Genomic DNA, 16,719 nt, shown 5'->3' with positions numbered 1-16,719 from the left:
GCATCACATCCCTGGTTCTTTTAAGTTTTTTATTTTGAGACAGGGTCTTGCTAAGTTGCTAAGGGCCTCGCTAAGTTGCTGAGCTTGGCTTTGAACTTGTGATTCTCCTGCCTCAGCCTCCCCAGCTGCAGGGATTACAGCTGAGGTTTCTCAATTAACCTTTAGTGAGTATATGTTAAGTGCCAGTCATTTGGTAAGCCCTGGGCATGCAAAAGTTGGGAAGAGACTTATCTGAACTTTAGCAGTTCATAGACTAGGGGGAAAGACTGACATGAATACCCAGATGGGATGAATATAAATACAGAGAGGTACAGGGGGAGCTGCCTCTTCCTGGGAGTAGCCCTTAAAGACACAAGAAAGATTACTTTCATTGATGGCTGCCTCTTTGCACAGACACAGGAAGCTTTATGCAAAGATGTGGGGGAAAACACAAGCCATCTAGTTGGCCCAGAATAAACCAGCTCAGAGTGCTGAACTGTTTTTCTGTACTAGAAAAGCGTTTACACTTCAAGGGACATGAGTCCTAGTGAACTTCTCTGTGTTCATCTTTCATTGATAATTCCCAAAAGACAGGCTATGGTTGGGTCTCTTTGCTGTCATTCACTGTGAAGATACTAGACAGACCACCCATGTCACCATTGAAACAGTTGGTCCCCAGACTGGACAAGGTAATAGAGTGAATTCCACCTACAAGTCAATTCACTATGTCTTTGTTATTTTCCTCCAATGATTGCTATGTGGTCTTCTTGTATAGCACATGCCATAGTGAGGGACAGATAGAAGTTATGAATGGAGAGAACAGCATGTGCAAAGGTGAGAGAAGGGAGAGAGGGTGCTGGAACGGAAGGCATGGGCAGGGAGTGACACATGGAGGTTTTAAAATTTACTTTTCATTTTGCTCAGAATTAAACATGCCCATCAAGGAGGTGGATATTTGAGCACATTTTACTATTCATCAAAAAAGTGTAGGGCTAGGGAGATAACTCAGTTAGTAGAGTGCTTGCCTTGCAAGCACAAGGCCCTGGGTTCAATCCCCAGCACCGGAAAAAAAAAAAAAGTGTTATGTTTTAGGTTTCCCCCCTTCATAGCTTCTCATGAAATCTTTTGCTCTTCTGAAAGGATATATTTTATCATTTCAGGTATAAGGACTTTTGAAAGATTTTTAGGCTGGAGAATCAAAAGATGAGATTTGAATTTTAGGATCGTAATTCTGGATGAAGCATAGAAAACAGATAAGAAGAGCGCAGAGAGATGAGAGTGCCTAGAGACCAGTTGGAGAAGATGCCTGGACTGAGGAATGCATTTGAAATGAGAATCCACCAAACTTAGATTTGGAATTGAGAGAGAGAGAGAAGTTGTCTCCCAAGTTTGTTTTGACTTGGACATGTTAGTACATTTGGTGGCATTTGCCTTGTTAGGGGATGGGGAGAGAACAGAAGGCTTGGATAAAGCAGAATGATAAACTTGGGCACAGACATATTGACTTGGTAAACCTGCAGTGTCCTAGTAGTTGTGGGTGACAGCCATCTGGAACTTCTGAGAGGCCTTTGACTTGGAGCTGCTGGACTGACAGTGTTGGTTCTGACTTAAAGTCTTGTGATCAGATGACCCAGAGAAGAGGGCACTGACCTATGTCACCCAGAAAGGCATTCCAGAAGACTAATTTAAAAAATTGTTGTTTATTTTCTCCCACTTAATTGGGACTATCAACACATTTTTATTGGGCTCCTCTTATGTACCAGTTATTAAGGGCTTTGAAGGAATATAATAGTACCACTAGTCAAGCCTTGCCTTCAGGAAACTTAGTCTGGTCAGGGAGGTGAGAGAATTCTTAGGCCTGTGAAAAGTCAAAAACAGCAATAAAAGGGAAGACAGTAACTAATGCTAAGTGAAAGAGATTGACACCACAGGCTAGTGTTCAGAGAAGTCAGTATTTGTGTTGGAGAGATTTTCCATCAGTCTTTCTCTTCCTAATAAAATCAAGTTAAGTTTCTCCAAAATGCATTCTCAATGTTGAACTAAGAAAGCAACGACTGTAATAAAGGGTAACTGGATTGTCACATTTAGAGTTAAATTTTCTTTACTTGACTACGAATGCAGTTTAATAGCACATCATCACTTCTTATCATCATTTGGTTGTTTTAACTTATTAGCTAATTATAACTCTGTGTTTGGCAGCTACATGCTTATTAGTTTGGCCAAGTTTTACACATGACTCTGTTGGTTGGGAAGCAGCCCTGAACAGAAGAGAGGTTTTCACATAAAATCAGCTCTAGATTTCTGTCTTTAATTTTCTTTGGCTCATAGAAAACTGCTTTCTGCAGTTCCCATTGCTCTACATGGAGGGAAACTGCTTCTGTAATTTACCTTGGTTTTTAGTTGGTTTTTGAGAACCGACTAAGATAATTGTTAAATATGAGACACATAAAACAGTCTGTGACAGCTTTGAGAATGACCTTCATGATTTCCCATTAGTTATAAGAAATGAATTCTACAACAAATGGAACAGTAAGTTTGGAGAAAGTGTACTGAATCCGTGTAAAACATGATATTCTTCAGCTTTTTATTGGAGTGTGCTCTTTATCTAAAGTCCTCTTGACAGTTGTTATTAAACAAAATAAGTGAATCTTAATGAATGAGATGTGAAACGTTACTGCATTGTGAAATTATGAAAGAGCTTAAGAGAGTAATTCAAATTGGTAATTATGGATAGTGACTTTTATATACTTGAATGAATGTGTACACGTCTATATGCAGAAAGCTCAATTATCACTCATTCACTTAGCAAACATTGTTGTAGCACTTACTGTGTACCTGACCTGTGCTAGGTACTAAGGATGTACTGGGAAATGAGACAAAAGCTCTCTCCCTCAGGAAGTGCCCTGTCTACAACGAGAAGGAAAATTTAAACATTATTTCCACAAATAACTATTTATTGTGATGAATACCACAAAGAAGTACAGAATAATGTGAAAACTTGTAAGAGAAGACCCAAACCTGGTCCAAAATTCAGAGAAGACTTCTTCAAAGGGGTGAGATTTAAGCTTAGATATGAAGAATAAGTTGACATTACTTAAAAGCCAGGGAAGAGTGTTCTAGGGTACGCAAGACAGGAATGAATATGGCACCTTTGAGAAAAAAGAAATAAGGCCAGTGGCTGCAACATAGAGAATAAGGAGACCTCAGACTGAGGACACAGCTGGAGAGGGGCCACCAAGGTGCCTCATCCACCAAGGTCCTGAGTCCCTTGGGAAGCCATTGTTTGTAGGGATGGATTTGAGAACTGTAGGGGAGGTAGACCCAATAGGACTTGGATGTGGTGGATGAGAAAGAAGGTGGAATCTAGGATAATGCCCAGGTTTTTGCTTGAATCCCCAGGTGCTGTTGACTTAGATCAAGGTCACCAAGGGGTACAAGTTTGCCTGATGGTGTGTGGGTGGGAGCAGGAGAATAGAGATGATGTTCTTTGGATATGCTGAATATTAGGGATCTACAGGACACCCCTTAGAGTAGATATCGTGAAGCCTGAGCAGTTAGGTAAGTAGACCTGCAGATCAGAGGAAAGATCAGGGTTAGAGATACAATGTACAATGCAATAAAGTCTGAAGAAAATACTGTGTGTGTATGTATGTGTGGTGTGGAATGAATATTCCTACAAATCTTGCAAGTTAAGAGAATAGAATTTAGTGTGACAGCCTAAATACAAGAAAGGTGCCAGGAGACCAAAAGTTTATGTGTATTTTCTCACTGGCATTTACTTGTTCAAAATAACAGGAAAGCCCAGCTAGTAATTACAGTACATAGGCTTGCTTGAAACTCTTACATTGACTACTTGGTGTAATGCCCACCACAGTGAAGGTTTGGCACAGAGACAGCAGCCTGGAACTAGTGGGGTCCTTCTCAGCATTCCAAGGGCAGAAATAGGCTATTACCCAGGAAACCCAAAAGCATGGGACCCTCCTCAGGGACCTTCTGGGAGGTACAGGGCAGTAGCTAGGAAGATGACACCTGAAGCCCAGAGCCCAGTACAGTGTAGAGGGCTGTGGTGAAACTCAGCTGAATGGAAGCCCTCTGAACCCTGAAAAATCAGGTTTGTCCAGATCTCCAAATAAGCCAAATCCTTAAATAATTTGGACATTTCCTATTCTCTGGAGATACACCTAGTAAATATGGCAGTGAAAGATTAATCTTTGAAAGCTACTTCCAAACATGTTTTAGGAATAGTTTAAATGCAGATGAATACCTCACCACCTCTTTTCTCTACCTCTCTGATTCTTCCCTAAGAATGATCTGAGGGGTTCTACAATACCTTCAAATTAAGACCCATAAAGTAGATTTTATTTCATATTCTATATTGTTCTAGGCAGTCATTACTGGAAAAGTTGTCTGCTCACTGTGAGAAACTTATAAACATTTTAATTAATAGGGTCCTGTGTAACTCATTTGTGAAATGTAAGGATTGATGATCAGAAATCGAGCATCATAAATGTTGTTTAAAACTGCCATTTTGTCTGTAGAACAACTGACTGAAACAGGTAATTGTTAGAATTGTTCAAATACCCATTTCTGGGAGCTTTGACATAGTTTCAATATAAGTAACTACTATAGCTGAGGAGAATTTGATTCCAGTGCTCCACAGATTTCATTTAGTGGAGGAGTTCAAAATGGGTCCAAGGAATGCATCTGCTAGTCCCTTGGACAATGGCCTCATTTTGTCTTATTTATTATTTATTTATTTATTTATTAATTAATTATACCAGGAATTGAACTCAGGGGTGCTTAACCACAGAGCCACATCCCCAACCCCTTTTTGTATTTTCTTTAGAGACAGGGTATTGATAAGTTGCTCAGGGCCTTGCTAAGTTGCCGAAGCTGGCCTTGAACTTGCAATCCTCCTGCCTCAGCCTCCCAAGGAGCTGGGATTACAGGTGTAGGCCACCATACCCAGCTCCTCATTTTGTCATATTTATATTGTTTTAGATTTACAGAGTCTGTGCCCAGAAAGTCTTATGCAGAAGATGATACTATAAGACAGGATTTGAGAGGAAACAGGGAGGCCCTCTGCTCCCAGGGAGCTGTGACATTAACTAGAATTCACCTGGAAGTTTCAGTGACCAACAGCCCTTTTCTGCCAGGAGCAGGTCTTGAGGAGCATTGGGAAGAGGGGCCTAGGGGTAGAGAGAGGGAAGGAGTGCTACTGGAGGGGACAGGAAAGGCTTAGAAAAAAATTAGACTGTCATTGAAGTTAAACTTGGCAGAAGAGACAGTTTTTATTCTGGCTAAATCTACACAGAGAAAAACAAAGCAGAGAATCGAAGCCACTCTGAATAATTCAATTAAGACAAACCAACCAACCAACCTACCGAGCCTCCTTTAATTACAAGAATATGAAGGAAGAGTGAGGTTTTGGTCATAAGCCTTGGATTTATCCCCACTTTGGCAGCGCTGTCACAGATATTAAGAGAGATTTTTGTTTTCAGCCTTTCTCATTGATGTTTATTTAAATAAGAGCCGGGCTCCCAGGAAGGAGGTCACCAACATCTTTTCCATTCCCACCCACACAGATTTGCTGTACTTATTCCACAGCAAGTGGTTGTAAATGCATGAATAGAGGAATAAATCATTTATGCAAAAAACATACTACTTGAACTTCAATAAGCATGACATTTACTTTCTATTTTCTTTCTCTGAAAACCTTTCCATTTCCCGCCCCCTTGGTCCCACAGATTAGCTCACTGCCCAGATTTAAGCAATGGATTTTTAGCTGGAGGGAAAGGTAACAGAGTTTGAGTTGCTCAAGAAAACTTGCTTTCCAAAGGAAGATTTCAGCTTTCTGTGGGGAGGGATCCTATTTTGGGGCCTCTTAGACAGTAATCCAAGTACCGGAATTTTTAATCTAGGCTCAGGCGAGAAGCAGGCATGACCAAGAGGTTGGATTTGGGTGTCTGGCCAGCTGTCTGCAAGCAGATGAGGGGTTGGGGAGGAAGAACTAGGAAGAGCCAGGTTTGCTTGAGGAGTATGGGGTTGCAGAGGAAGGGGGCCAGAGGACACAACTACAGCATGGCTTTGCTGTGTGAGTTGGTGAGGTTCCAGGAGGGGCCTCCTGTGGGCTTGTTTGGTTTGGATCAAGTTACCATCTCCTGGAAGGCTCACTTGCCCCTGCCCACCAGTACTAGATAGACAAGACACCTGCTTCCAGGAGTGAGTAGAAAATTGATGGTCTTATTTACAGCTCTGATTCCAATTAGCATTCTCACATTTTTTTTCCTTTTCACTATCCTGAACCCCAAATCACCCTGGCAAAGGCTTCCTTCATTTAGTTTTGTTCTCTTCACTTCTGGCTAAACCATTGGAGTGATGTGTCTTTGGGAGATGTCTGTCCCTGAGTAGGAGGGAGCATCCTTTTTTAGCAAGGCTCAATGAGAGGGCATGAGACCATAAAACAATTTTCCCCAATAGAAGTCCTGGCAGAAAAATCCCCTTGAAAATGTAAACAAAAACTCTTTCTTACTGATTGAGTTATTCCAGGTAAAAAAATGAGTTTATATCATTTCATTGTTTTCTTTTTAAATTTATTTTCTCTTGCCTTGGATCTTTGACCAAGCAGGAAAATAGAATCACTGTGCACATGGAATTTCATTTTGTAGTTCATCAGTTAAGAAATGTTTGAACTGGTAGAGAGGAGGTTATTTTTTATCTATTATCTTTTTCTCTGTCCCTAAAAATTCTGGTGGAAGGTGTCAGGAGATCAAAATTTATACATATTTTCTCATTGGCATTTACTTGTTCAAAATGTTGGAAAGACTAGCAAACGATCTATATCTGTATATCTTTGTAAATCTAGGTTTTAACATGCATCACAGAAAGGACATCACTGGAAAGAAAAGGAAGTATAAAGACCTTCCATTCTCAGCAATCTGGAGATTAGTTTATGTATGATGGATTTGGTAGAAGTTTCTAGACATATCCAGTCTGCACCATGCATGCCAATGAAAAACAAAACCCGAGGATCAGATGATCATTCTGATCCTGGTTCCTTTCATGCTTATTTGTGGCATTTTAACTCAGTCCACTTTCCCACAAGTGATATGTATGTGATCCCGCTTGTGAGAACATGTAGTTAGCTACACCAGTGTTGCTGTCTACTTTGTCTCTGAGTCTGTCCTCAGCCTCCTCGTCTCCCTTGAGGGAACTGAGGGCTGACCATCAAAATCTCTGCAGCTGTCTGACTGTGTATCAGCAGCTGTGTGGTCTCTGTGGGCAAAGATGGAGACAGGATCCTCTCCAGTGGAAGTTACCATGGCCAGGAAACCCCGCGGTACATGGAAGGAGTCTCACTATGTGTGTGCAGTTGTTTCCTGTCCTATCTCCCATATGCCCCCAAATCTTCTTGTGCCCAACGGGGAGGTGTCTTGCTACCAACCTGAAGCAGAGCACAAGTTTTGATTTTTCAAAGTCAGCTTGTTAGAATATTAAACCTCTTTATAAATCTCATTATTGCAGCTCACTTTACAAAAGTGAAAGACTGCCAGGCACTTCATACTTAGCATGGATGTTTGATCGACACTTATCCAGGTCATTAGAAATATTTCCCAAGTCATCTGTCTGATTTTGAAGCAATTGATACTTTCATCTGACTGCAGGTGCTCCCAGTGGTTTGGGAAGTCCTAGCTACCAGAGTCCCTTCCTGTCATTTCTTGTTTTTTCTCTGCTTGTCGTTACTCTGACCCAGGCAGCTCTGTTCTTACTATGGGCAGAATCACCCTCAACTTAGGCTTGTTTAGTTTCATACTTTCTCTCCCAGATGGGGCCAGGAGAGGTAAGACAAAGGTCAGGGTCATGAAGTTCTGCTACATGACACAGCCAAGAAGACTTTGGGGAGCCTTTAAAAATACTGGGAGTAGGTCAGTTCTCCTTGCTCTTTGATGATGCCCCTGTCTAAGGATCCATTTGTGAGAATGTGACCAGCTGGATGAAGACTTCAAGGGGAGGTTCTGGAGCTCACTTTCCCTGTTCTGTGCATAGGTGAAGTCTCTCTCGCGCTCTCTCTCTCTCTCTCTCTCTCTCTCTCTCTCTCTCTCTCTTTCTCTCTCTCTCTCTCACACACACACACACACACACACACCCCACTGATACTTTCTGTACAAGTCACAGTTCTGTTGAATCACTCTAGACTTAAACAGACATTGATTTTCAGTGAAGACCCGCAGTCTTTTAATTTACTTAAGAAGTGATCAGTCAATAATTCTAGGAGTAGCACGGGAGATCCTCCTGCTGTTACAGCTGAGAATACCTAGGAATGCTGTGTGAGCAGGATACTAAGCGCAGTGCTTAGAGTTATCATTAAAAGCCTTTTCATTAAAATCAATTTTAGATATTCCTAAGGATGATTGCGTTATTCTGTTAAGCAATCCCCCATTTTATTTTCTTCTTTCCTGCCTTCTGAGCAGTGGCCCAGCTTCGCTGTAGAGGAAAGTGTGGCTGTGCTAGGTTAGCTGGGACCTATGCCAGAACACGGTCAGGTGTACAGGCTTCAGGGTCCCTTGGTCCTGGGGAAAGCCAGGAAGGGTTTTAGCCCATCTTTCTCTGGGTGGTACTGAGATTAGTCCCTGCTATCTTTGTGGTTAAATTGTTGCAAGATAAGGAGAATTGGAAGTAATCAGTTTTTGTATTTTAGAAAAGCAATCTTCAACTTTTTTCTTGACTCTTTAAATCATTGAAAGTCTGTTTTTTCAAACCAAATTTGAAAAATTGATTGAATTATAATACCATTATTATTTATGTACTACCATTGTTATTAATTCAGTACTGAATACCCAGTTCTGTGCTAAATGCTTTATGGTCCTCATTACATTGAACTTCTCATCAGTATATGAAGCAGGTATTACTGTTACCCAAATTTTTTTAGAGGAGGATACTGCTCATGAGGAAAGTGATTTAAGTTGCTAAAGGTCACACTGCTTATTGGACACATTAAGTTGGAGAAGGATCTGAGCTCACACATATGATTTTGAGCATTATACTGTAATGCCTCTCCTTTAAATAAAACAAAAGCAGAAAAGCAAGTAAAGCTCCATTTGTGCATGCATGCATGTGTATTTGTATGAGAGGGAGAAAGAAAGAAAAAGAGAGAAGTAAGAGCCCATTTTGGTGGATAGTTTGCATTAAGCACTGCTGTAAACCTACTCAGAGGTGCTGTGCTGGGCCGGGCCTCCAGGAGCCAAGCTGCCTCTTCCAGCATGAGCTGGGCTCTCTCCATGCTCCACAGGGCTGCCAGCTTAGTCGGGTTCCAGGGGCTCCTGCCCATTCTCTGCTTTCCATGTCAGCTCAGTCTAACAGCAGGAATCTCGAGGTTTGTGCTGTATAGTTTCCAGTTTCAAAAATTGTAAATTTCAAGTTAGCTTGAAGAATAAAGCAGAAGCATTCCCTTTATATCTTTTAGGTAGTGAGTCAGGGATAAATTCTGTTCTAAAAAAAACAAAAGGCCAAGAATAAACTGGTTTCTTTTTTGGCTCATTTCCTGCATTTGAATGGGAAAAATCCAGTCTGCTTCATTGTTGTTGGTTTGTTTGTTTTGTCTAGTATCTAAGTTTCCTCCTGGAGTTGTTGGGCTTCTTGGCAGCATATCCTCAATTTTCTTTGAAGGCTTCAGAACTTGCATTCTGTTTCAGACGCTTTAAGGTTTTGGATCCTTAGGCAAATGACTAAACTTCTTTGGACCTCACTTCCATCAAGTGTGAAGTAGGTATGTAGGGTATGTAGGGGGTCAAGTGAGCTAATTTCCCTGCCAGGCATGGAGCAGAAGTGGCTCCACAGTGGTGAGCTCCCAGTGAGCATTCTCTCATTGCCTTTTTCTTGGTGTAGGAAATCAAGGCTATGGTAGACAGCCTTACTTAGTAAATCATCACTGAACAGAAGGAAAGTGGGCAAAATGGAAGCATTTTTTGATAAATTTCTTGCTAAAATCATTCATTCATTTAACAACAATATATTGAGCAACTGCTATTTGCCAAGCACTTTCATCCCAGTGATGCAAGGTTGGTTCAACATCAGGAAATCAATAAATGTAATTCACCATATCAACAGACTTAAAGTCAAGAATCACATGATTATTTCAATAGATGCAGAAAAAGCATTTGATAAAATACAGCACCCCTTCATGCTCAAAACACTAGAAAAAATAGGGATAGTGGGAACGTTCCTTAACATTGTAAAGGCCATCTATGCTAAGCCCATGGCTAATATCATTCTAAATGGTGAAAAACTGAAAGCATTCCCCCTAAAAACTGGAACAAGGCAGGGATGCCCTCTTTCACCACTTCTTTTCAATATCATCCTTGAAACTCTAGCCAGAGCAATTAGACAGACCAAAGAAATTAAAGGGATACGAATAGGAAAAGAAGAACTCAAACTATCCCTATTTGCTGATGATATGATTATATACTTAGAGGAACCAGGAAATTCCACCAGAAAACTTTTAGATCTCATAAGTGAATTCAGTAAAGTAGCAGGATATAAGATCAATGCACATAAATCTAAGGCATTTTTATACAGAAGTGATGAATCTTCAGAAAGAGAAATTAGGAAAACTACCCCATTCACAATAGCATCGAAAAAAATAAAATACATGGGAATCAATCTCACAAAAGAGGTGAAAGACCTCTACAATGAGAACTACAGAACACTAAAGAAAGAAATTAAAGAAACCCTTAGAAGATGGAAAGATCTCCCATGTTCTTGGATAGGAAGAATTAATATTGTCAAAATGGCCATACTACCAAAAGTGCTATACAGATTCAATGCAATTCCAATTAAAATCCCAATGATGTACCTTACAGAAATAGAGCAAGCAATTATGAAATTCATCTGGAAGAATAAAAAACCCAGAATAGCTAAAACAATCCTTGGCAGAAAGAGTGAAGCAGGGGGTATCGCGATACCAGATCTTCAACTCTACTACAAAGCAATAGTAACAAAAACGGCATGGTATTGGTACCAAAATAGAAAGGTGGATCAATGGTACAGAATAGAGGACACAGACACAAACCCAAATAAATACAATTTTCTCATACTAGACAAAGGGGCCAAAAATATGCAATGGAGAAAAGATAGCCTCTTCAACAAATGGTGCTGAGAGAATTGGAAATCCATATGCAACAGAATGAAACTAAACCCATATCTCTCACCATGCACGAAACTAAACTCAAAATGGATGAAGGACCTCGGAATCAGACCAGAGACCTTGCATCTTATAGAAGAAAAAGTAGGTCCAGAGCTTCAACATGTCGGCTTAGGACCAGACTTCCTCAACAGGACTCCCATAGCACAAGAAATAAAAGCAAGAATCAATAACTGGGATGTATTCAAGTTAAAAAGCTTTCTCTCAGCAAAGGAAACTATCAGCAATGCAAAGAAAGAGCCTACAGAGTGGGAGAAAATCTTTGCCAACCATACTTCAGATAGAACACTAATCTCCAGAATCTATAAAGAACTCAAAAAACTCTACACCAAGAATGCAAATAATCCAATCGACAAATGGGCTAAGGAAATGGATAGACACTTCACAGAAGAAGATCTACAAGCAATCAACAAACATATGGAAAAATGTTCAACATCTCTAGTAATAAGAGAAATGCAAATCAAAACCACCCTAAGATTCCATCTCACCCCAATTAGAATGGCGATTATCAAGAATACAAGCAACAACAGGTGTTGGGGAGGATGTGGGGAGAAAGGTACACTCATACATTGCTGGTGGGGCTGCAAATTAGTGCAGCCACTCTGGAAAGCAGTGTGGAGACTCCTTAGAAAACTTGGAATGGAACCACTATTTGACCCAGCTATCCCACTCCTTGGCCTATACCCAAAGGACTTAAAATCAGCATATTACAGAGATACAACCACATCAATGTTCATAGCTGCTCAGTTCACAATAGCCAGATTGTGGAACCAACCTAGATGTCCTTCAATTGATGAATGGATAAAGAAAAAAAATGTGGTATATATATACAATGGAATATTACTCAGCCATAAAGAATGATAAAATTATGGCATTTGCAGGCAAATGGATGAAATTGGAGAATATCATCCTAAGTGAGATAAGCCTATCTCAAAAAATCAAAGGACGAATGATATCGCTAATAAGTGGATGATGACATATACTGGGGAGTGGGAGGGGTTAGTGTTAGGGTTAGAGTTAGGGTTAGGGAGGGGGGCAAGAATGGAGGAAGGAAGGACTGTATAGAGGGAAAAGAGGGGTGGGAGGGGTGGGAGGGAAGGGAAAAAATAACAGAATGAATCAAACAACATTACCCTATGTAAATTTATGATTACACAAATGGTATGCCTTTACACCATGTACAAACAGAGAAACAACATGTATCCCATTTGTTTACAATAAAAAAAATCATTCATTCATTTAACAACAATATATTGAGCAACTGCTATTTGCCAAGCACTCCATGTTAGGAGTGTTAGGGAGAAACACTAGCAGATAGTGGACAAGCCATCAGTATAACATGTTGCCACCATTAGGATTCACAGTGCAAAGATGATAAGGGAAATCTTCACAATGTGTGTGGCCAAGAATACAACTATGGAGGTAGAGAGTAAATGTCCCTTTTCCGAGTTTTTCAGATGCACAGCTCATATTTTTAAATTTTATTTGTTCTTTTTAGATACACATGACAATTGAGTATATTTTGACATATTATACATACATGGTATATAACTTATTTTAATTAGGATCCCATTCTTGTGGAACAACCCATATTTTAGCACACGTAGATAGCAGCTGCAAATATTTCATTTATTTAGCATATATACACACACACACACACACACAATTGGCCAATCATATGCCGATTGATGTGCAAACCCTCTTAGATCCATATGATAGTAGAATCCCTAATGCAGAGAGACCTAGAAACCTAGAATTTTTAGAATGCCACTTATGTTGTGTGTCAGTCAGCTTTTCATCACTATGACAAAAACCTGAAAAGAACAGCTTAGAGGAAGAAAAGATGTATTTTGGCTCATGGTTTCATAGGTTTTAGGCCATGGTTGGCTGACTCCATTGCTTTTGGACCTGAGCTGAGGCAGAACATTAAAGTGTGGTAGAAGAAAGATGCTCAGCTCATGGCAGCCCAGGAAGTAGAGAGAAAGAGGAAGGGACCTGGGACAAGATATAGTCCCCAAAGGCACACCTCTGGTGACCTACTTCTTCCAATCATGCCCCATCTGCCTGCAGTTTCTACTACCTGACAGCAGTCCATTCAGCCATCAATGGATTAATCCACTGATAAGGTTAGACCCTTGTGATCCTATCACCTTCCAGAAGCCTCACTTCTGCACTGGGGACCAAGCTTTCAACACATGAGACTTTGAGGGACACTCCAGATCCAAATCTAAGACATGGCAGGTAGGCTCTTGGTGAATGTAATACATTGTCTCAATCAGATCATTCCATCCCTTTTATAGATGCAGAAACCAAAGCTTGTTTTAGCACAGAGTTGCCTGAGGTCTCCCAGTTGGGAGGGTAAAGTTGGGTCTTGACCCAGGTCTGTCACCCTCCAGAGCCCTATTGGCTCTCCCACATGGTCATAGTGAGATGATGCAGTGCAGTGGAGAGTGGTGTGTGCTAGGCGTTAGATTGTTGTTGGAGCACTGAAGAGGAGTGCACACAAGAGGCGACTGCTCCTCCCAGGTGTCATCTTTATTTAAAAGTATAAATTTCTCACTTTTCGTGAATCACACTGTCTTTATACTTTTCAGCTATATGTGTTGTTCTCTCTCTCTCCAGTCTCCCCCTGCTTGTTGGACTGGTTCCCTGTCGAGGTCTCACCCATCAATCAAGACTACCTCTTCTGCAAAGTTTCCTTGAGCTGCTCCTTATATTTTTTGTTTTAATAAAATAACACTTTAGGTGCATGTCTTAACTTTCTAGAATTCAAATTCTTTCAGAGTGGACCTTCTGGGGTTATGAGAATTAGCCATGTTTAGGTGCTGAAAGTGAAGCTTTCTTATTTTTGTTCTTCTTTGGTTCTTTCAGCACTCCCAGCAGTGTCTTTTTATGGTTCTGGGAAATGCTGGGAAAGTTCTTTGGAAGCCAGGAGCAACGGTTGTCTTCTAATCTCTGAAGATATCGTCTGCTGATAGAGTTAGTTGGGATTCTAAGTAGAAGCCAAGGGGACCCATCTGGTTCAACTGTCCTCTTGCCCTTTGGTCCTTGGACACTCTTGATGGGTTATTTTTCAGTCTTGCCAGAGGCTTCTTAGCTCAGTCTATTAGACTGCAGTTCTACTGCGGTGAAGGGTGCACATCATACCGTAGCTCATGTGCTCTATGCGTGCATATGAAAACTGTGTCCTCTGCTATAGCCTAGAGAGGGTGAGATGTCAGTGTGGCAGGACGCAGGCAAGAGAGAGAGGGTGATGGATGCTCATTCATCTCAGCATTAGTAGGGAGGACAAGGCACTGTTTTAGGTACTGGTAAGTATGGGGATCCGACATTCAGATGAATTATCTTATTTATTTCTAACAAGATCCAAAGAGGTGCTCTGATTATTCCCACTTTACACATGAAGAAACTGAGGTTCAGAGAGGTCGAATAATTGGTCCAACATTATAGCTTTAAGTGCCAGAGCCATGATTGGAACACAGGTAGTGTGTTTGTCAGCCTTTTGTCACTGTGATCAAAGTACCTGAGAAGAACAAGGGAGAAAAGTTTTATTTTTGGCTCATGGTTGCATTTCTCTGGGCCTGAGAACATCATGGTAGAAGGGCGTGGCAGTGGAAAACTGTCAGCTCATGGCATTTGGGAAAGAGAGCGAGAGCAAGAGAGCAAGCATGCACATGCATGGAATATATATGGAGAGAGAGAGAAGGAGAGAAAAAGGGTGGGGGGAGGAAAAGACCAGGGACAGATGTAGTCCAAAGTCATGCTTCCAGTGACATATTTCCTCCAGCCACGTCCTACTTGCCTGTAGTTACCACCAATAGTCCATTCAAATGATTAATCCATCAAATGGACTAATCCACTGTTGAGGTTGCAGCTCTCATAAGTTCAATCTTCCAGTCTCTGAACATTGCCTGACACATGAACTCTTTGGAGGATGTTTTTAGATTCAAATCCTAACAGGTAGTTTGCTCTGCCACCCAAGTCCTAACCACTGGTGTAGTGAAACTTCCTCCCTGTATTTTCCTATATATGTATATATCTCTGTATGTGACTATGTATGTTTATGTATAGCTTTAGATATTTTTCTAATCATAATTATGATACTCATTCCTTTAAGAGCATTTAAAAAATTTCCAAAAGTAGAAATAAGAGATCCATTAACCCATTGTCTTGGTATGGATGTTCTAGTGTGTTTCCCTTTCAGATAAGCAGGTATCAGTATGTATGTGCTGAAGGCCACATGGTAGGGTCTGTGCTGTATGCTGGTTTCTTTACCTAATACCTAACTTAATGCTTGGCATGCTTTCCATTTAACAGAGATGTAACAGGTCATAGTGATTTTGAATCTGAAGACTCTGCGCTTTTTTTTTTTTTTTTTTTTTTTCTTTTATGGTTCCCAATTAGCAAATCGGTGGTGTGGCTATTCTGGGTGCAGTGACTGTAATGGGCAGGCAGATGTGGAACTAACAACAACAGGGAAGAACTCCCTGGAGATGCTTCAAGGAGATTTATCTTCTTTTCCCACCTCTTCCCTTCCTCTAATCCATCCTCTGAGAGCCTATTAGTACTCTTTTGAGCATCTGTAGAGTCAACAAAAAGGAACACAGACATGATGAACACCTGGATGGGATCAACATATCTTTGTGGTCATTTTCCCTCAAATGCCACTGTGACCTAGGTGAGACAGTCAGGGCAGATGAAACTATCTGCTCTTGCTGGGTCAAGAAGCCCAATGCATAAGAGATTTGCTGAAGACTCACTGATGATGTAGAAAGCAGAGGCGGGCTAGCCCTGGGCCTCTTCTGCTTCCCAGGACAGTGCTCAGTGGAGTCATTAGCAAGTTCCTAACTTTGCTCCCACCATTTCCTTCTAGATTTTCTTATTATACCCTTCTCCACTTCTTTGAAGACCTTTTGTCTGATCTCATGGTTTGGTTGCATGATTACTTGTTTATATTTAAAAAGGTTCATCTTGGGGCTAGGAATGTAGCTCAGTGGTAGGGTGCACACTTAGCATGCTCAGGGTCCTGGGTTCTATACTGAGGACCACCTCCACCAAATTTCTTTTAAAAGGGACCTTAACACTCGATGATGTGGATGATAGCGACAATAGTGACAAGACAAATAACTAATAATTATTGACCATTTAATATGTTCCAGACAAAGGGAGTGTTTTTACAAGCCTCTTCCTATTTACTCTGCCACAACCCCATGAAACTTGAGGATCGAAAGACTGAGATTTGAATCTGGAGCTTGCTGTCTTTAAGTCCCACCTCAATCAACACGCCACAGTGCCCTCTAAAGGGACTAGAAGAACATAGGAGCAGAGCCTTTGGACTCCTGATGCTGGGTTTTACTGTTAAGGCTAAAGTTATATACATCTGACTGTGATATAACACAGCAATTCCAAACTTTTTTAAAATATATATTTTTTATACCTTTGTTTTGTTTATCTAGTTTTCATGTGGTGCTAGGGATCGAATTCAGTGGCTCACCTGTCCTAGGCAAGTGCTCTACCACTGAGCTACAACCCCAACCTCC

At 40.9% G+C, this 16,719-nt stretch overlaps 1 protein-coding gene across 8 annotated transcripts in view; it reads left to right on the top strand.

Annotated features, from left to right (window-relative positions):
• The window catches only part of Pde1c (phosphodiesterase 1C), a 551,831-nt gene that overhangs the window by 225,823 nt on the left and 309,289 nt on the right, over positions 1-16,719 (top strand). The window lies entirely within an intron of this gene.

The sequence above is a fragment of the Sciurus carolinensis genome, chromosome 8 (genome assembly GCF_902686445.1).
Source record: "Sciurus carolinensis chromosome 8, mSciCar1.2, whole genome shotgun sequence".
NCBI classification, from domain to species: domain Eukaryota; kingdom Metazoa; phylum Chordata; class Mammalia; order Rodentia; family Sciuridae; genus Sciurus; species Sciurus carolinensis.
This window is presented reverse-complemented; position numbering and strand designations above follow the sequence as displayed.